The 21922-nt window shown below is 41.8% G+C and overlaps 1 long non-coding RNA gene across 1 annotated transcript; it reads right to left on the reverse strand.

The window, feature by feature from the left end:
• Nucleotides 1–10806: 10806 nt before the first annotated feature.
• LOC121402127 lies at nt 10807–17118 on the reverse strand. Its single transcript, XR_005966582.1, has 3 exons — nt 16566–17118; nt 11884–11972; nt 10807–10969 (listed from the first exon to the last, which is right to left on the reverse strand). It is a non-coding gene; the product is annotated as an uncharacterized LOC121402127 (long non-coding RNA).
• Nucleotides 17119–21922: the final 4804 nt, after the last annotated feature.

A 21922-nucleotide genomic window follows, 5' to 3' on the forward strand; every position in this document is an offset into this window, starting at 1 on the left:
TTTACTGAGTCAGATAACCCCAAACGAAACTGACTCCGTAGAGCCTAATCATTCCACCCCGTTTCCACTGCCCACCGGCGGAACTCGGTGCAATACACCTCCGCATCCCTTTTCCCCTGGCGCAACTTACGAATCGCGGAATTGGCTGAAGATGCACGATCCGGGTCATCGTAAAGAATGGCCATGCTGTTAAAGAAGGTGTCTAGGGAATAACGAGCAGGGTCTGAAGAAGGCAGCCTGAGGGCCCAAATTTGGGGGTCACCCAATAACAGGGTCATTACAAACCTTACCTCCTCCTCACCAGATGAGAATGAGTGAGGATGGAAACTAAGGTACAATTTACATGCCTCTTTAAAGACAAAAAATTTAGTTCTGTCCCCGCTAAATTTCTCGGGGAATACGATTTTGGGTTCATGGGGCCTAGTAGTGTTGCCCCACATGGCAGAAGAACCCACAGGAGGAGCAGGATCAAGGACTGGCAGCTGCTGCGGAGTTTGTGGAGTCTCCAGCTGATGGGTTAGATCATGATAACCCTGCAGAAGGAAGTTCTGCTTCCGCTCGTGGTCCTCCAAGCGCTGTAACAAGGTGGAAAGAAGCGCTTCGGTGGAAGTTGGGGAAACTGAAGCGGTAGGAGAAGCAGCAGCAACATCGTCATGACTTTCGACCTCCATGGCCCGTGATAATGTCATGGCCGGCACCCAATACCAGAACAGGTGCTAAGTACCCTGGTCTCGGCTCGGCTTCACCAGTAGTGTGACCACTGTTGGGCTTCGGGAGGAGCCCTCAGCTTACTTGGGTGTCACCTGGACTTAACGAGGGGTACAAAGCGAGATGTTCTGGCTAGCAGAGGGGCACGGCAGGTAGAGAGTCTTTTGGGCCGAAGGTCACGGTACAAATGGAGCAGGCAAGAGAATCGTCAGACAAGCAGAGTCGAGGCAGGCGGATATCAGAATCGTCAGGCAGGCAAGGGTCAAACCGGGTTGTCAATCAAGGGGTTAAGCAGGAAGAGTTGTCGTAGGCAGGCAAGGGTCAGGATACAGATTTCAGAATAGTCAGGATACAGGCAAGGTCAAACACGGATAATCAGACAGACGAGATTCAGATCAGATGCACAAGGCTCAGGAAACCACTAGAAACAAGTTCTATCACGGGCACTGGCTGGGAGTCAGAATGGGCTTTATATACATTTGAAATTGGCGCCAAAACGAGCGTCAATACGCGCTGGCGCAATCACGCCAGCGCGCCTGTACCTTTAAGAGGCGCGCCGCGCGCACCCTTTAAGAATCTAGATGGCGCCGGACCAGGAGCGCGGCGGCGTGGCGGCCGTCCACGACGTCGCACACCAGGTAATTTTATTACAGATAGGTCATGTCAGACAAATTTGACATAAAACTATCCAGCCCAATTAATTCCATCCAGGATGTGGCATCCTTGCAACATGATCTTGACAAACTGGCAATCTGGGCAGCTAAGTGGCAAATGAGATTCAATGTTGATAAATGTAAAGTCATGCACCTGGGATGTAAAAATATCCAAGCCACTTATACCCTTAATGGGACTGCACTAGGCAGTGACGGAACTAGGTGGAGGCAGGCCCTGGTGCGGCCGTGCAGCCGGGCCTGGACCCCACCACCGTCCGTGCGGCTGCAGCCGAATCCAGTTGGTGCGTGACTGCCGGGGGGCCCTGCGGGGGTGCGGGCCCTGGCCCAATTGCACCCCCTGCTCCCCCGGTAGTTACGCCACTGGCACTAGGCAAATCCATTATGGAAAAGGACCTTGGAGTCCTTGTAGATGATAAACTTGGCTGTAGCAAACAATGCCAGTCAGCAGCATCAAGGGCAAATAAGGTCTTGAGCTGTATTAAAAGGGGCATAGAGTCATGGAAGGAGGGTGTCATTCTTCCACTGTATAGAGCACTTGTAAAGCCCCATCTAGAATATGCCGTACTGCCGTACAGTTTTGGTCTCCATCACTCAAACAGGACATTATTGTATTAGAAAGGGTACAGAAGAGCAACTAAGCTGGTAAAAGGTATGGAAAATCTTAGCTATGAGGAAAGACTGGCCAAAATTTTGTTTTTTTTTTGTCTTCCTTTGGTTCAACGAGCAGGCAGATTAAAAAAAAACAACTAAGGTTGAACTTGATGGACGTGTGTCTTTTTTCAACCTTACTTACTATGTTACTATGTAGGATTTGCCAGGATTCGGACTTTTTCAGCAGGATTCGGCTGAATCCTTCTGACCGGCCGAACCAAATCCGAATTTGCATATGCAAATTAGGGGCGGGGAGGGAGACTTTTTGTCACAAAACAAGGAAGTAAAAAATGTTTTCCCCTTCCCACCCCTAATTTGCATGTGCAAATTAGGATTTGGATTTGGTTCGGTATTCAGATGGATCTTTCATGAAGGATTTTAGGGTTCGGCCGAATCCAAAATAGTGGATTCTGTGCCAGAATCAATAACTTCACAATAGAATTAGGTGAGGGAAAGGTTGTATTACACCGTGAGCCTATGGGGGTAGGGGAATAGTTGGACTGTGCTCACAGGCACCATCTTGGTTTCTTTTCAAGGTAAATATATTAAAAAAAAAAAATCAGTTTTTGAAGCCTTTTATTCACCTATTCTACAGGAGCCCTTTCCCTTTAAATCCTTCTCGGGATAAGGATAGTCAAAGTAGACAGCAGGATGCCTGTCTAAATGTAGCAGTACTCCCATTTACCAAAACGTTATTAGAATTTGTCTTTTAAAGGAAAACTATACCCCTGTAGGTCTCTATTAAAAGATACTGAGTAAAACAGCTCATGTGTAAAACCCTGCTTCATGTAAATGAACCATTATCATAATAATATACTTTTTTAGTAGTATGTGCCATTGGGTAATCATAAATAGAAAATTGCCATTTTAAAAAATAAGGGCCGCCCCCTGAGATCGTAAGATTCACTGTGCACATATACAAACCACATGTAAGGTCACATGAGCCAATTAACAGACAGAGTTCTGCCTTTTGCTTCCTCACTTCTTCCTGTTACAGTTAGTGTTGTAGTATTTCTGGTCAGGTGATCTCTGAGGCAGCACAGATAGAGTCACGAAATGGTGGTTCAAGGCAAGAGATGTAAAAGGGCAATATTTATGTAAATATATATTCCAGTTTGGTAAGATTCTTTAATATGTCATTCAATTTGATATAAACTATCTGTTGCTTAAGTATTCATTTTGGGGGTATAGTTTTCCTTTAAGGCAATATGTTCTATATAGAACACTAATTATGGATTGGCAACCTTGCCAAGAACAGTGATGGCATCTAAAGGTTCCAGCAAATAGACACCATTGTGCACTTGGATGACATCCTAATAAAGGGAAGATCTCCAAAATTTCTGAGAATGCTTTCCACCCACTACCCACTACCATGCTAGTATTAAAGTGAACTATTCTGTTTGTCTTGAGTAAGCAGAACAGCCAAACTGTAGCCCTCCATTTCTAGCATCCCACCCATGGGCAAAAAGGCACCTCTCCTGTGATTTCTGTTCCACAGGTTGGTGCGCATGGTATTCTAGTATTAGAAGGCTGAAGTTTATTGTCTGCACACCTCAAGCATTGATTTGTACAATAACAATGACCTCAATATTTTGTAATATAAAATTATGAAGTACAAAGATAAACTGAGGCAAACTGTCCTGTGGTTTGACAAATAAAAACTTTAATTGTTTTTGGAAATAATGGAGGAAAAGTCCTCCAAGCAAGAGTAGAAGCATCATCTGGCTTATCATCAGAGCACAGTACAAAAGCCGGCAATAGTAATGGTATGGGGGTGCATTAGTGCACATGTCACAGGAAGCGGGCACATCCGTGATGGTATAGAGGTGCATTAATGAACATGGCATGGGGAGCTGGCACATCTGTGATGGTATAGGGGTGCATTAGTGCACATGGCATGAGGAGCTGGCACATCCATAATGTTATGGGGGTGCATTAGTGCACATGGCATGGGTAGCTGACCCATCTGTGAAGGTACGGGGTAGCAATGTGCAGGCTGACCACACAAGACCCTAAACCATGCATTCACCACCTGCACCTGACCCTAACCCGACGAGCCTCCATATTTATAGACCTGTGTATTATGGAAGTAGAAATATGACAAAGGAGACCTCAAAATCCTTTATCAGGCAAGAATGGGACAACATTTCACTTTCAAACCTACAGCAATCGGTCTTCTCAGTTCTCAAATGGTTACAGAGAGTTTTTAAAAGAAGAGGAGATTCAACACAGTGGCAAACAAGCCCCTGGCCCTGATACCAAACAAATATCCTATATACTAACCGAAGGCCTATCTATGTCCCGAGTGGAGGGGAGGCAGATGCGCACGCAACTTCGGTTAGGATCTATGAGATGCGCGCGCAACTTCAGCCGAAAGACATAGATGCGGCCTTCGATTAGCAGATGTGCTGGAAGGTTAGGATCAGAACAGGTTAGGATCGGGGAGGCAGATGCGCTGGAAGGTTAGGATCTAGGGAGGCAGATGCGCTCACCGTCTCCTTCTGCCTCCCGCCGCCTCTTCTTTCCTGCTCACTCAGGCGGCGACCGCTGGAAGGTTAGGATCTAGGGAGGCAGATGCGCTCACCGTCACACTAGGGGAACCGGTTGCGTACCTGCACGAAAGTCTGTATAAGCGTCGGCCATCTTGCTACTCCTCTGCGACTTTGTCATCCGCCCACTGCCAAATCCGCCCACTAAAGTCTGTATAAGCGTCGGCCATCTTGCTACTCCTCTGCGAGTTTGTCATCCGCCCACTAAAGTCTGTATAAGCATCGGCCATCTTGCTACTCCTTTGCAAGTTTGTCTAATGGCGGCGCTAGCGTCACTCTAGGAGGGGAACCGGTTGCGTACCTGCACGAAAGTCTGTATAAGCGTCGGCCATCTTGCTACTCCTCTGCGACTTTGTCATCCGCCCACTGCCAAATCCGCCCACTAAAGTCTGTATAAGCGTCGGCCATCTTGCTACTCCTCTGCGAGTTTGTCATCCGCCCACTAAAGTCTGTATAAGCGTCGGCCATCTTGCTACTCCTTTGCAAGTTTGTCTAATGGCGGCGCTAGCGTCACTCTAGGAGGGGAACCGGTTGCGTACCTGCGTGGGTGGCCATTTTTAGCAAAACGGGCTATATTATCTCCAAAAAATATTGATGTTGACATGATAAACAACCAAGTGATTGCATTACTTCCTGGACAAAGCTGTGTCTTTCTGAGTACTGACTGTATTGATTCTGAAGACGAAAGTGAGAAACTTAACTTCCCATTAGAATATTTAAACACTATCAACAATGCTGGATTACCACAACACAATCTTATACTCAAAGTAGGAACAATAGTCATGCTGTTAAGAAACCTTAAGGGTAGGGGCACACGGCGCGATTTCGCCGCGATTCTGCGCTAAGCGAGTTGTCGCTGCGTTTTTTAAGCCGAAATAGCTTTGCTAACTTTGGCGCTGGCGTCAATGCAAATCGCGGCGAAATCGCTGCGCTAATTCACACGCGGCGATTCGTTTTCTATTGTCGTCCGAAGTTGCCTCGCTGAGCGTTTCCGGGCGACAGTAGAAAAAGAATCGCCGCGTGTGAATTAGCGCAGCGATTTCGCCGCGATTTGCATTGACGCCAGCGCCAAAGTTAGCAAAGCTATTTCGGCTTAAAAAACGCAGCGACAACTCGCCCAGCGCAGAATCGCGGCGAAATCGCGCCGTGTGCCCCTACCCTAACACTAAGCAAGGTTTATGTAACGGTACACGGTTGGTTGTGAAGAGCATGAGACAAAATGTTATCAAGGCAGAAGTGCTTACAGGATCCCATAGCGGTGATACTGTTTTGATTCCCAGAATTGACCTTACCAGTTCTGACCAGGAATTACCTTTTAAACTTAAACGACGACAATTCCCCATTAAGGCTGCATTTGCCATGACAATCAACAAATCACAAGGACAAACATTGGATAAAGTCGGCATTTACCTATCTGAGCCTGTGTTTGGTCATGGTCAACTTTATGTTGCATTTTCAAGAGTGCAGCGTTCATCTGATGTTAAAGTCAAGATTTTAAGTACAGCTCACCAGGGAGAACTCATTCAAGGACAGGAGAACATTTTCACAAAAAATGTTGTTTATAAAGAAATTTTTCAGTAACACTTTACTACCAATAAACTCAAAATTTAAGAATTCTAATAGCAGATAGGTAATAACAAGCAATAGGCACAGATTCACTCTACATCCCCACAAATTAGCGTCGCCAGTTGCTGCCTGGGGATGCCGAGTGAATCAGCACCCATCGCATTTTGCTGCCTCACTGTTGTTACCATTCTTTCATTAACGATTCTTTAGAGAATCGGGGGTTTACTGGTTTTCCAGAAAACAATAACTTTTCTCAGTTTTAAGATATGATATGTTGTCTTTGTACTCTTTACAATTAATTATTAGGCTTAAATTATTCACAAATCACCCTTTTCTCTTTTTATTTATATTTTGCACGTTGTCCCAACTTTTTTGGAAACAGGGGTTGTAGTTTGCACAACCACTCTGAGAAGAGGGGCCCTTTAAGGGCATGTGCGGATGAAGCTTCAGGCCACACTGGCCTGTGTGGTAGCTTCAGCACAGATGGTGGAGGCTGAGGATATGCTTTTAATACACTACAGACACAAATAACCCGTAAAACCTAACCTTTTAAGTAGTGCTTAGTGATACCATGTGTCATATGACTCCCTGAAACCTGTGTATAATAGGAAATAAGGTACCCCCCCCTACTCTTAAACCATTGCGGTTGTACAAGAACCATTATAATGCAGATTTGTGTCTTCTATGTACTAACAGCAAAATAAAGCACTCTGTACCTTTTCATTCATTGTTATTCTGCATGTGGAAACTACAAGACCCATCTGGTGGTGATGCCACTGTACTGCTGGACTATCTGCCTCTAATGCATTTTGAATGTGCTCCCCACATTGTTTACTCACTAGTTTCTGCCCAACACTATTCAGCAGCAGAGCGATTGTCACACAATTAAGAAGGAGCCGTATATAAACAGAGGGTAAGGAGCATTTTTTTTTTAAAGATGGGGAGAGTGGGATGGGTTGCCAAGCCTTACAATTACCCACTACTAGCACTCTAAAGTGGGGGCAGGGGGTTAGGGGTGACAGAAGGTTCTTCCCATTCAGAAGAGCAAATGATTTCTCCTAGAAACAGAACCAAACACAAGAAAAGAAGGTAGAGTTAGACTAAGGTTAGAGGATGGGTGTAACAAAATAAAATAATAAAAAATGAAGCACAGAGGGAACAAAGGCAGAGATATGCAAAGCTAAAGTGCATTGAGGAAAAATGCTCATTGCTATACAGGTAACAAATAGCAAAATAGGTCTCATGCAGGTGATACTGCTGATACACATTGATATTGAGTGCAACAGGCTGTAAAAACACTGACATATGACACAGGCTTAGTCTGGCTTTGCATCATCAATATACCTGAGTACCACAAGCTTTTTAGTATATCTGAATGATTTTTCCCACAGATTTATCTGTTAATCCTGTGGTTTCCTCTGGAAGTAGAGCGCATCCCCCATAGATTAATCCAGATATGTTACATCGAAAGCACTCCAGTAATTTGAGTGTCAGATCTGTGTCATGTGTCAAGGGTTAAGTTGGCAATAAGTTGCAGACTTGGCCCCTTCAACAGCTTATCTGCCCAGGTATGAGCCCACAGGGCCACCATTAGAAATCACGGGGCCCCGTACAACAACATTTCCCCCTACCCTGGCGCCCAAGCCCCGTCCAGACCCCGCCCACTCCACATCACAGTTAAAAGACCACACAGACATCAGCGCTAAAAAAGTAACCCCCACACACACACAAGTTATAAAAAGCTATTGATGGTCAGAGACTTTTTTTTAAAAAAAAAAAACATTGGTGCCAGGGCTCCCCTTACAAGTAAAAAGAATTGGGGCCCCAAAAAAATATTTAAAAAAAAAATATTGGTGCCAGGGCCCCCCTTACAAGTTAAAAAAAATTGGGGCCCAAAATTTTTTTTTTAAAAAAAAAACATTGGTGTCAGGGCCCCCCTTACAAGTAAAAAAAAATTGGGGCCCAAAAAAAGAATATTTTTTAAAAAAAAACATTGGCGCCAGGGCCCCCCTTACAAGTTAAAAAAACTGGGGCCCCAAAAATTTTTTTTTAAAAAAAACATTGGTGCCAGGTCCCCCCTTACAAGTTAAAAAAATTGGGGCCCCACAAAATATTTTTTAAAAAAAACATTGGTGGCAGGGGTCTATAGAATATTAAAATAATACATTGGTGGCCAGTGGATTTAAAAAACAAAACACACAAATTGGTGTTCAGTAGAATTGAACTCGTGGCTTTAGGATTTCAACTTTGCCTCCTTTCGTGACTTTGGGTCTTTTCGCCATTTTAGGACTTCAATTTCGGCTGTTTTCATGACTTTGGGTCTTTTCGCTGCTTCGGGACTTTGGCTATTTTCGTGACTTTGGGTCTTTTTGCCGCTTCGGTAGTTCGGCTGTTCGGCTTTTCGGCACTTCCACATTTTTGGCAGTTCAGCTGGCCGCAGCTGGCAAGGGGGGCCCAGCTCTTTCTAAACTGCAGCACTTCTGGGCCCCCCTTCATGCCCGGGCCACTTGTCCCCCCTGTCTCCCCCTGATGGCGGCCCTGTGGGCCCACCCCGATTTGAAAGAGAGCATAAAAAAAGGGAGAGTAGCAGCCAGTCTCAGTGTGTTGTTTAATGATTATCAGCTATACAGGGTGATATAATATATAATACACAAGAGCCATTAATATATTGTAATTTATATCCTTATAAATGGCTCTTAGTAATGTCATGAGTTATAAACGGACTTTTATATGGTCATGGAACGCCTCAGTAATTTAGAATATCCTTATGTTATACAAGAGGGGGTACTTTATTCACTATATAGATCACATATACATGTAGTGGCACCCCATTTAACACTGTTCATATTACTACATTTGTATAATTTCATTTAGTAAACCACAAACCATCTGACAAAATCCAAAAAATGTACAATCATCACTTGTGTTTAAAAAAACTGTTGACCCTTTATTAATATGTATATTTAATAGTACAACTCTGGCTTCTACTTAGTCTATAAACTTTTGCCTCATTAGTAGAAGGCACAAGAGGAAGAAGAGGGGAGAACGGTAGGGGGAGAACAAAAGGCCTCAGTTGACAGACAAGTACAGTTGGTTTATTTACATGTGTGCCTGGAGGGTGTAACTGATGTAGCTGATGCAAGTCTGTAAGTGTTTCAACCCTGTATGTACCCAATGACCTCTCTGCTGTTCACATTCCTGAAAAGGAGTTCACACTGTGTAATTACCAGCATGGCCTAACCCTCCAAATATAACTAGTGAACCCGTTCACACCAATATAAACCACAGTTATCATCCTTTTTTATAAAGTGCTGGCATATCTAATGATGACTTTACCTCCTCAGCAATATATTTTAAATCAGGATGAAAATCCAGGAGCGTAGCTTTGTCTCTGAGCTTGATGCTACCTTACACTCATACCTTCGTCTTGCACTAGCATTGCACAAAGCACACACAGCTTTATTCACGCTTTCATGTGATTTCTAGCACTAAACACCTTTTCCCAAGGACATCCTTTTTTTTTTTTTTAAAGGTTTTTATTTTGCATTATAAACATAAACCAAAAAAGACAAATATAAACCAACAAAGCAAACCTATAGTTCAGCATGAGGGTTGGCATCCAACCAAGGTTCCAATATTTTCTCAAATTTCCCTGGTGTTCCCCTAGCATTGTACGTCAGTTTGATTAGGGGCAATGTACCATTTATTAGATCGATCCATTGCTGAAGTGTAGGAGGGTTAGGGTTGGAGCTCATCCATTTCATTATTACTAACTTTTTTGCATAAAACAAAATAGACCGTAAAAGTGTTCTGGAATTTTTTGTAGTGAAGTAGCGGATGACTTCTGTACAGTATGCTGCTACTCTAGGGCAGTCCCGTATCAAATGGAGGAATCCAGCTTCTCCCATACCGCAATTCACACAATTGGCTCTGTCTAGTCTAGTCTAGAGCCTCAGGGGGGTAATATAAGTTTGATTAATCATTTTAAATTGGACCATTCTGTCCCTGAGTGATATTAGGTAGGGGACCCAAGGACATCCTTGATAATGTGTTCATGATATCATCAGCTGAATCCCCATTTGTACTGGGGACTGTGGAACTGCTAAATCAGCACTTTGGTTCAGTTTCCTTCAGTGAATTATTATGGCAAGTGGTGCCTTACAAGTCAGTCTAAGCCACTGTTTTGCTGCCCCCTTTAGGATAAGTCAAAGGATGACCCACTCTGTATCATTAAAGGGCATGTAAAGTCTAAAATAGAATAAGGTTAGAATTGCTGTAATTTGTATACTAAATATAATCATGAACTTACTGCACCACAAGCCTAATCAAACAAATAATTTATGCTTTCAAAGTTGGCTACAGGGGGTCACCATCTTGTAACTTTGTTAAACATCTTTCCAAGACTAAGACTGTGCACATGCTCAGTGTGGTCTGGGCTGCTTAGGGATCGTCATAAACAAAGATGCTTTAGTTCTGCATGGCTGGTAAGTAAGGTGGGGGCTCCCCCTGCTGTTCATAAGTATGATTGTTTCCTTGTTCAGCAGTTAGGGACCATCGGACAATTCCTATCCACAGCAGTAAATTAAGGGAGAATTTCACTGCATACAGTCAGGTTTCTTATAAAAACGGTACATATTTTTTTATTAAAGTATATTGAAGATAGGTTTCTTTTTCATTAAAGAAAGTAAAAATGGGCTTTTTATTTTTTTGCCTTTACATGCCCTTTAAATGAGTCTCACAGCTCCTAAAGCCAAAAGGGGTGCGATGGTCCGATAACAGATAAAATGTTGAGATCCAACTTCCATATCCATATCATGTTCACTGGAAGGAGAAAAAGGGAAACGGCTTTTACTACAGAGGACAAAAAATAATACAATCAATTCATTTCAGAGTGTTACTGGTTACTATCTGCAAACAAAGTCAGAGGTTACTAGAAAAGCAGCTACTGTGCCTATTGTGTAGCCCATTATAGGTCTGGACTGGGAATCAAAATATGCCCTGGCATTTCAAGTAAACAGAGGCCCAAACAGCACCCCTCCCAGCCCAATCAATAGTGACTGTCTATGGCATCTTACAGCAGTCCCTCTGGCATTTGCCAAAACCCACAGATTGCCAGTCTGGGACTTGCCCATCACTTTGATTCCAAATGGTTTTCATACAAGGGTATGGCAGTTTCAAACTACAGAACATTATCTGGGCTTTGATAATTCATCAAATTCTTTCTATGCAGACATACCAAAAGCTAGTGGCTAATGATGTGGGGGTTGACCTGAAACACGCACGTTGACCACTGGTTGGCTGGATTTCAGTTGAAATTTGGGCAACCAATGCAGGTTAGGATTGGGTGCGGGTACAGGTTGAGTGCAAGTGGCAACATTTTGCTGTTTAAGTTCATAAGCAAGTGGAGTTTTTCATTACCACTTCATTTTATATGCCACTGTTATAATTATCGATGTGTATAAGAAACAGATCCGCACACACACTGATTAATGCATTCGGCGAATATCCCCTTTTATTCAGCCACCAAACATCAACGTTTCGGGGGGGAACACCCACCCTTCATCATGACTGCATTAATCAGCGTGTGTGTGGATCCGTTTCCTATACACATCGGTTGCTAAGGGACCCGGGCTGGTCAACGGAAGGAACGCACCACCAATTGCAGGATTGGTGAACTATATATAATATATTAATATATTTATTTATACTTTTTTTTTTTTTAATGAACCATTTACCACATTTGAGAAGATTCACAGTCTGCAGATTCGGTGGCATGTGACGAAGGGCCACACTCTTTAACAGAGTTTCTGTGTTTGTCATGTACCTGTAGTGACAAGGAGAGACAATAATACTAGTCAGCTAGAGGATAGGCAAGCGTCATTTGGACAGAAAGATCAAACTTGACAGATGAGTGTGTATAGGGTTGCACTGAATCCATAATTTGGTTTTTCCAGGATTTGGCCTTTTGTAGCAGGATTCAGCCAGTGTCGGACTGGCCCACAGGGATCCCAGGAAAACTCCCGGTGGGCCCAGGTGTCAGTGGGCCCTCATGCTGCTAAACATTTGGCATATTTCATAGTAATTCTTTATTTCTATGAGAACAAAAAGGCTAAATAGATTGAATAATAGATTATAGTATTCTAGTTTGTAAAGAAAAGAGACTAGGAGAATAGCGGTTGAGTGAGGAGAGAAAGAATAATAGTACTGACAGGGGGCCCCTGATCTAAGGTTTTTGGGTGGGCCCCTGGTGCCCCAGTCCGACACTGGATTCAACCCAATTCAAGTATATGGCTGAACTGAATCTGTTTAATCATGTGGTTTTTCATCAAGAGTAAAGGAAATTGCATTTTTGTCTTCCTCATGTGCAGCACACAGTTCTTTTTTATGGCAGAATCACAAAATAGTGGATTCAGTGTCCCTATTTTTCTACTTGAATTTCAATGTTACAATGGCTCTGTAACATTGAAATTCAATGTAGAATTCCCCTGGGTTCCACTTAGGGAAAAGGCTGAAAGCTGGGTGTACCTTCATTGCTGCTGTGTATGTTCCCTTCCCTGTGGGGATTAATACTGACCAAAGGTGCTGTGAGTATATGCCTATCCACTGTTCTATATGATCCTGTTTTGCTATTATGTACACTCCACTGAGGATAGTAATTGTTCAATAAATATGTCCATTGGTTAAGTTATAAGAACCACTGGCACCCAATTCTTGCACCCTGCATATAGTTACAGTTACACTACACCCTGCCTCCACACCGTTTGCGAGGGCTTACTCCCTAAGATTGAAGGTCTCATCCGGAGCACAGTATTGGGAATGGAGCCTATAGAAAGAGACCTGTGCACTCATTTTACTATAGCGCTACATCGGTTTTCTATAATTGATTTCAAAATGATGTACAATATATACAGTCATATGAAAAATTTGGGAACCCCTCTTAATTCTTTGGAGTTTTGTTTATCATTGGCTGAGCTTTCAAAGTAGCAACTTCCTTTTAATATATAACATGCCTTATGGAAGCAGTAGTATTTCAGCAGTGACAACGTTTATTGGATTAACAGAAAATATTCACTATGCATCATAACAAAATTATTAAATTTGGGCACCCCAACAAAGATATTACATCAATACTGGGAGGCACATTTACTAAGGGTCGAATATCGAGGGTTAATTAACCCTCGATATTCAACCATCGAAGTAAAATCCTTCGACTTCGAATATCGAAGGATTTACCGCATTTACTTAGAATATCGATGTCGAAGGATTTTAATTCATCAATCGAACGATTTTCCTTTGATCAGAAATTGCTTAGAAAGCTTATGGGGAAGGTCCCCATAGGCTAACATTGGTGCTCGGTAGGTTTTGAGTGGTGAAGTAGGTAGTCAAAGTTTTTTTTAAAGAGACAGTACTTCGACTATCGAATGGTCGAATAGACGAATTTTTAGTTCAAATCGTTCGATTTGAAGTCGAAGTCGTAGTTGAAGGTCGAAGTATCCTATTCCATGGTCGAAGTACCCAAAAAAAACCTTCGAAATTCGAAGTTTTTTTACTTCGAATCCTTTACTTGAGCTAAGTAAATGTGCCCCTCAATCTTCAACATTTTTATTGGGTTTTCCAAAACAAACAAGATTTACTTTTTACAGCGCAAGTTGAGTATGATTAAGCTATTTAACTTCATACATACATCATGCTGTTTACAACACAAAAGCATAATAAAAATGTGAAAACATAAAGATTATAAATGGCTTATATTAGTGTAACGAGTCCCTTGACCAATACAATAAAGTTTAGTAACTAGATCTACTGTATAAGCTAACAAAAGCAACCTACAACTTAAACAAACCTAAACCTTGCATGGTGGAGTTATAATAACAGCTCCTGAATTTTAGTTTTGTAACATCAATACTTATGTAACAGCCTCTAGACGCCTCTTATAGCCTCTGATGATTATCTGGATTCTGGATGGTGGTATTTTTGACCATTGGTCCATACAACATCTCTCCAGTTCAGTTAAATTTGATGGCTGCCAAGCATGGACAGCTGTAGCATAGAGGTTTTCTTTGCATAATGATTTACTATATATATATATATATATATATCTATATATATATATATATATATATATATATATATATATATATATATATATATATATATATATATATATAGATATATCTGCTTTGATATATGAATGTCTTAGGATTAGTCAGTACAGTAAATTTTGCTCATTCTAGAAACCTACTGAAGATAAGGGGAGTCCAGTGTCCTTGTATGTGCTTTGCTGGGTAAAGAGTCATAGGCATTGTTTATTGTTATATAGTAAGCATAGGTATTGTTACCCGCCAAATAGCCCTAACAATACCAAGCATACAGCAAGCAGGCAATAGCCTCATAAGACCAACTTATTTGATTGAGACCTGGCTGAAGAGGCAACAGTATTTGCTGTTTTGGAAACAATATTGCTTATGTCAGCAGTTGGGGGTTTTCAAACCATTTTGGGCATAAAGCACAGCCTTTGCTTTAGGTCAGTAGCTTTGCCTTGGACCCATAAGTGGGTGCCAGGATTTTGATCATTGTTTGATTGTGGGGAACCTGAGGGTCATGCACCAAAGGTTGTGGGGCTCCCCGATTGTGCTGAACTCATGCTGAACTCAAAGTTAGGTAAATGTTTGTAAATTCTATCTTACTTGTATGCGTGTGTAAGTTATGACTCACTAACAGTTCATCAGAAGGCTTAATAATCAATCCTGCATATTTTTATTAATATTTGTTAATAATGATAATTCATACAAATTATTAATATGAATAAAGGGGTCCACTCCTTTATTACAACAGACTGCTTCAAATCATCCCATAGATAGGGGGACTGCCATTCCAGAATATTGTACTTCTCCCTCTGCATAAATGCCTTTGCAGATTTTGAAGTGGTTTTAGGGTCATTGTCTTGTTGGAATATCCAATCCCTTGCCAGTAATCAGTATTGAGCAGTTACATGCATTCAAATTAGCAAAATTACAAGGGTACCCAAATTTTTGCACAGCCAGTTTTTCATATTTGATTTAATTTCATACAGCTGAATACTGCTTCCCTAAAAATCTTTGTTCAGAAAACACCCCAGTAATGGAAATGAAAGACATACTTTTTGTTGAAAGGAGTTAATTATTGTGCAGGCTGAGAGGGGTTCTCAAACTTTTTCATATGACTGTACATCTGCTTTGATATATGACTCAAAGCCAAGGTTCAGGTAAAAGCAGTAGATTTTGGGACTGCTATTGTCCAGTGTTCAAGGTACAATCTCTTTGTTCTATGTATGTTGCTGGGAAAACTGTAAACACAGATATTGTTACCCAGCAAATATCCTTGGAATCAACAAACAGTCAGAAGACAGACAATAAACAATATAGACAACTTATTTGAGTAGCAAATAAGGTCTGGTACAAAGTTAAGACATTGATCAGTTAGAATTTAGTGTTTTTGCATTTAATTAGGTTGGAGTTTTTTCTAAGATCTCTGGTATGAAAGGGAGCCTAGACTTTCCATCAGTAGCTTCGCTTTGGACTAATGAAGGAGTGCCAGGATATTTGGATCATCGCTTGGTTATCAGGAATCTGAAGGTTGTGCGCCAAATGTTGTGGTGCTTTCTGTCAAGGAGCCGGGAGCTCCCTCCAGGGAGGTAGTCAGGATCGAGGAGGAAGCCCTCTTGAGGGTGCAAGGTCGCGGTGTCCAAAGGGTTAATCAAAGGGGTAGTCAGGATCCAGGCAAGAGTTCACAGGCAGGCAGATAACAACAAAGTCCAAAGTCCAGGCAAAGGGTCAGAATAACAATCAGGAACAAGATTTAGCTATAGAAGCTCACAGGGAACCCAGGATACTCACAGGAAATGATTCCTATACTTGGGCGCCATTCTGGCGTCTAGGTAGCGTTTTTATTTTCAAATTTGGCGCCATAGTGACATCATTGGCGTCCTTGCGCCGACGTCGGTGCGCTGACGTCATCGCGCCGGCGCCGCTACCCACGTGGCGGCCATGGGCGCCGCCATTTTGGGAGCGACGCCGGCAGGGGAGGGCGCGCCGCCCGGAGCTCCAGGACCGGCTCCGGGCGGCGATCGTGACACTTTCCTATTAACGCGGAACTGGATTTTCTTGTAACTATAATCAAGTTATTGCTAACAGTTCATCAGAAGGCTTAACCTTTGATCCTGCAAATGTTTAATGTTTAATTAATATTTCTTCTATTAATATTGTTAAATAATAACAAATTATTATTATTAATAATAATAATAATGGTTCAAACCCTTTATTACACCTACTCCAACACCAATCATGTCACTCTGAGATTATATTATAGTCTGTTGTGATTCCCTCTGCCATACAGTGATCTGTAGTTCTTTCTGATCACAGAAATGAAGGAAACTCACTCTTTAGCAAAGGCAAACTCCTCAGTGGACAGGTGTAGAGGTTCTCCCTCTCCTCTGGTTTTCTCTTTCTCCAGAATGTGAAGAAAAAACTTCTCAATCTGCCATGAGTGGAGGGAAACAAAATATCAGGGTACTTAGAGTGAAGCTCTATTAGAATTATCGTGTAAAGGTTTTGCACAGATAATACTGCAGCTGGCCATACACATTCATATTTTATTAGCCGTATCAGATATCAATCATACTTTTTACTATATCAATCTAAGAATTAAAATCGAAGGCTTTGTAGACCCACTGAAGAGAACTATACCCACTAAAATAACCTGCTGTAAGATCGCTCTGAGCACGTTTCCAGTTAACATTTTTTTAAGTATCTTTTGGTTTTCATGATATTAGTGATTTGACTCGCTAATATCATTATTTGGAACAAGAGTTCCCATTTATATTCTGTCCAGAGAGCTAAGAAGCTGAGAAGCTAAGCTTAGGGGTCGTCACAAATTATCAAGCAGAAAATGAGGTTGGTCTTAAGCAGATGTGACAGGGCTGATTATTAAATTCTGATGCTAGTTACACTGGTTTCTGTGTTGCTATGTAGTAATCATCTGTATTAATTACCTTATATTGTGACATTTATATTCTATGCGTACTGTATATTGTGAGTGACAGCAGCACAGATCATGTACAGTGAATCAGCAGAAAAGAAGATGGGGAGCTACTGCGGCATCTTTGGAGACACAGATCTTAACTGCTAAAGGGCTGTGGTTGCCTTGGGCTGGTACAGAAGCCCAAAATATTTCTAGCTTCTTCTTTAGTTAAGCTTTAGTTCTCCTGGAGAGACAGACCTGAGCAGAAGAGAACCATAAAATGATCCCTGCACCTGTAAGTTCTCAGAAGAGCAGAAGAGAATTTGACATTATGTTATATGGGTGGGTATGATTCTTTAACACTAAAAACTAGGGAAAAAGAATCTTTCTTTGCAAAATGCTACATGCAGCAAAGCATGATACCCCACCAATATCTTAAGCATATGGCTCCGTAGCTGCTGAGCATCTATCGTATCCGCTCAATCTCCATGTAGTGGAAGCTGATCTTCAGCTCTCCAGGTCTTGCTTGGTGCAGATTCTGCTCCTGCAAAAGCAATAAGGCACTCAGAAATCCATTAGGTCCAGTGACACTATCACACATATACTTCCGGGCTTTGTTAAGTTACATGCTATAAGACAGCTGGCTTAGCCAACAGTTATATTACAGAGAGCCTATATCTGAAACTATTATTGCAAAGCAATCCATTATTAAAGTTCCACAAGATGAAAGGGGTCTATTATTCCTAAAAGTACAAAGATAGGTGGTCTAAGTGTGTTATTCAGGCTCATGCTGCCTTTGTAATATTTTAGTCATTTTAATGGTCACTTTCTCTAAAGGGCCAGCAAAGTGAATACAGAGGAGACCACAAGCTGAATTACCATGTAACAGTTCTGGTGCAAACGTCTCATTGAGCCAGGCCTGAAATGGAAGAAAGGAATGGCAAGTTATTGTATTCAATCTTTGCATACATACTGCTACCACTACAATCTTCTTCGCCAACCCATTGTTGTCTTGATTTCATCATCGCATGCTTTTGTATGGCCTTGTCATGGAAAAATCACTTTTACCTCAGATTTCCTGAGGCATGAGTTAGCTAGGGATAGATCACTTTCTCTAAGGGCCATTCATGACATGCATTCAAATTAGGATGCTTTTGGCTCAAGGGAAACTAAACTCCTGAGCTATTTTTTTTTTACATTACAGCTTTCAGTGCTATGTGCAGTAAAAAATTCCATTAATATTCCACCCAAGGTGGACCAATCCCATTAAAAGACAGTATCTCACACATTAATGCTCACTACAGTAGCAAGACAGAGGCATCCTTTGCCAAACTGGACAATATCTAGACCAGTGATCCCCAACCAGTGGCTCGTGAGTAACATGTTGCTCTCCAACCCCTTGGATGTTGCTCTCAGTGGCCTCAAAGCAGGGGCTTATTTTTGAATTCCTGGCTTGGAGGCAAGTTTTGGTTGCATAAAAACCAGGGACAAACATAGCCTCCTGTAGACTGCCAGCCCTAGGGGTTACCAAATGGCCAATCACAGCCCATATTTTGCACCCCAGGAACTTTTTTCATGCTTGCCTTGCTCCCAAGAATTCCAGAACAAGCACCTGCTTTAAGATGGCTGGGATCAACATCCAAGGGGTTGGTTATCAAGATGCTGCTTAGGAGCCAATGGTAGGGGGGACACAGACTTATGGGGCCCCTATACCTCCTAAGCCCCCCTGCAGCCACAGGGTCTCCTTTCTCTGTAGTTACACTCCCGGGTATGATTAAGAGTATATTGGCCTTTCTACCCTTAGACAAGTTTGCTCACATCAGTGACCTTAAAGATATAATGACATCAGAAAATAACCTTTTTTATTATCTATCATAACATTGTCTTTGAATGCTATTTATAATTTTACCATAAAAGTGTTTGCCTGATGCTTTTACATTACCTTTATTACTACCCCGTTCCTCTATGAGGGGGTTGCCATATTTGTGCAGCAGTAGTCCGTTAGCATTAGAAACTCTAACTGACAGAACTTCAAATGACAATTACTTAAAAAAGCAGACCTATCAGCGAAAAACGATCAACATGAGCTATAGTTAACTTTTAAAGTGAATTTATATTTTGAAAATAAAATATTTAGTGTCAGTATCACTTTAAGTGGGGCTGCTGTGCTGCTTCCTCCAGTCCAAAGCCAAAATGTGACAAAGCAGTGACAATACCCGCCTTCCATAGTTTATTAGTTACCTTTTCTCGGATCTCCCGGATGCGCTCACCCTTTTGGCCAATGGTGTCAAGGGTTGAAGACAAGCACAGGGCACTACATGGCTGCATGTTTGGAGACAGGCCCAGACTGGCACTCTGTAGGTTCTGTCAAGTGGCAGAGGATTTCTATAAGGCGCCACTATTTATTAGAAATGTTGAAGGGGGGGGGCTGATTGAATCTTGGTGTACTTGAAATGCCAGGGCCTATTTTGAATCTCAGCCAAGAACTGTATGAATGACTCTCCCAGTGGAACCTGGAAATGTTTTGGGGGCTCTCTCTTATAAGACCATAGCAAGCAACCCAGCAGCCATATGTCTATGTTATATAAGCAACTTATTTAAAGGAACAGTAGCATCAAAAAATTAAAGTGTTTTAAAGTAATAAAAATATAATGCAGTGTTGCCCTGCACTGGTAAAACTGCTGTGTTTGCTTCAGAAACTCTACTATTGTCTATATAATTAAGCTGCTGTGTACCAATGGGGGCAGCCATTCAAAGGAGAAAAGGCTCAGATTACACAGCAGATAGCAGATAAGCTCTGTGAAAAATAATAGTGTTATCTGTTATCCAGTATTTAACCTTTGCCATATAGCCTGTTTTCATTTTCTGCCATTGCTACACAGCAGCTTGTTTATATGAACTATAGTAGTGTTTCTGAAGCAAACACGTCAGTTTTTTTTTTTTAAAGGTTTTTATTTTTGCATTTTAAACATAAAAGAAAACAATAAAAATTAACAATAATAATAATAATCGTACTTGGCATTTTCAGAGAAGACTGGGTACAAGTGATATCATAACACAGTGATTGACATTGACCAATTCAATATATCGCAGCTTGCAGTCAAAGTTTAATCGTCTGACAACGATACCTGGGGGTTGACATCCAACCAAGGGGACCATATTTTCCCAAACTTGTCAGGAGTTCCCCGAGCATTATAGGTTAACTTGATTAGTGGAAGGGTGACATTTATTAAATCAATCCACTGCTGGAGTGTGGGGGCATTAGGACTCATCCATTTCATAATAATTAGCTTTTTTGCATAAAACACCATAGAACGTAGTAAAGTTCTAGTTTTTTGCAAGGGCACCACTTCGTCAATTATACCTAGAATACAGACTTCAGGAGTACAAATTCCAGGGAGAGACAGATGTTCATTACTATATTGAATTACCGCCTTCCAATATGACAGTACCCTGGGGCAGTCCCAGATTAAGTGCAGGAAGCCTGCCTCTGCTGTACTGCACTTGGCACATTTAGCCCCTTCTAGTCTACCCATAACTTTGAGTCTCTGGGGCGTGATATATATTTGGTGAATCATCTTGAATTGGATCATTTTATCTCTTAGGGAAATCAGAAAGGAGTAAAGGTTGTCTACAGCCTCCTGCCACTGTTCCTCCTCCAAGGAGGGAAGCGTATCCAACCATTTCCTTTTGGCTTTGTCAAACGGCACAGACTGGGAGGCCTGGATTATATTGTATAACTGTGATACCAGTTTAGCTGGGGCAGGGTCCCAAAGTCTGGCCTCCCACACCTGCTGCGTTGGTGAAAGCTGGTATGATTGGAACTGGGCATAGAAAGCATGTCTTAATTGGAAGTATCGAAATAGTTGTATGTCCTGTCGGTTAAATTTAGTTTTTAACTGTGCCAGGGAGGGGAAGGATCCATTCACTAATAGGTCCTCTAAATGTCGGATCCCAATAAGTGGCCAGTAATGAAAATCCGGTAGTTGTGACAGATGAGGCAGATTAGAATTTCTCCACAGTGGGTTTTCCCTGATAATTTAGGATAAGAGATAGCGCCTTTAGCTTGCACCTTTGTCCACACTTTAATAGGAGTACCGAGTACCCCTGGCAATGAAGGACGGTCCCCCCCCCTTCCTATAAGGGGCATTTCGAATAGCTTCCAGAGAACCCATGATTGTTGCATGCAAATTTGTCAATGAGTTGCTATCATCTGGGTTGAACCAGTTATGGATATAAGATAGTTGGGACGCATAATAATAATTTTGCAAATGTGGAAGGGCAAGTCCCCCCTTATCCCTAGATGCAGTAAGTGTGAGCCATGATAATCTAGGTGAAACACGTCAGTTTTACCAGTGCAGGACAACACTTCATATTTTCATTTCATTATTTCAAAACACTTTCATTTTTTGGTGTTACTTTTCCTTTAAAGGAAAACTATACCCCCACAATGATTACTTGAGCAACAGATAGTTTATATTATATTAAGTGGCATATTAAAGACTCATCAAACTGGTATATATATATATATCTAAGTAAATATTGGCCTTTTACATCTCTTGCCTTGAACCACCATTTTGCATTACCTGTGTGCTGCCTCAGTGATCACCTGACCAGAAAAGTGCAGCTCTAACTGTAACAGGAAGAAGTGTTGAAGCAAAAGACAGAACTCTGTCTGTTAATTGGCTCATGTGACCTAACAAGTACAGTTTGTTTGGTATGTTTGTGTGCACAGTGAATCATACGATCCCAGGGGGCTGCCCTTATTTTTTAAAA

The sequence above is a fragment of the Xenopus laevis genome, chromosome 3S (assembly GCF_017654675.1).
Source record: "Xenopus laevis strain J_2021 chromosome 3S, Xenopus_laevis_v10.1, whole genome shotgun sequence".
Classification (NCBI taxonomy): Eukaryota; Metazoa; Chordata; class Amphibia; order Anura; family Pipidae; genus Xenopus; species Xenopus laevis.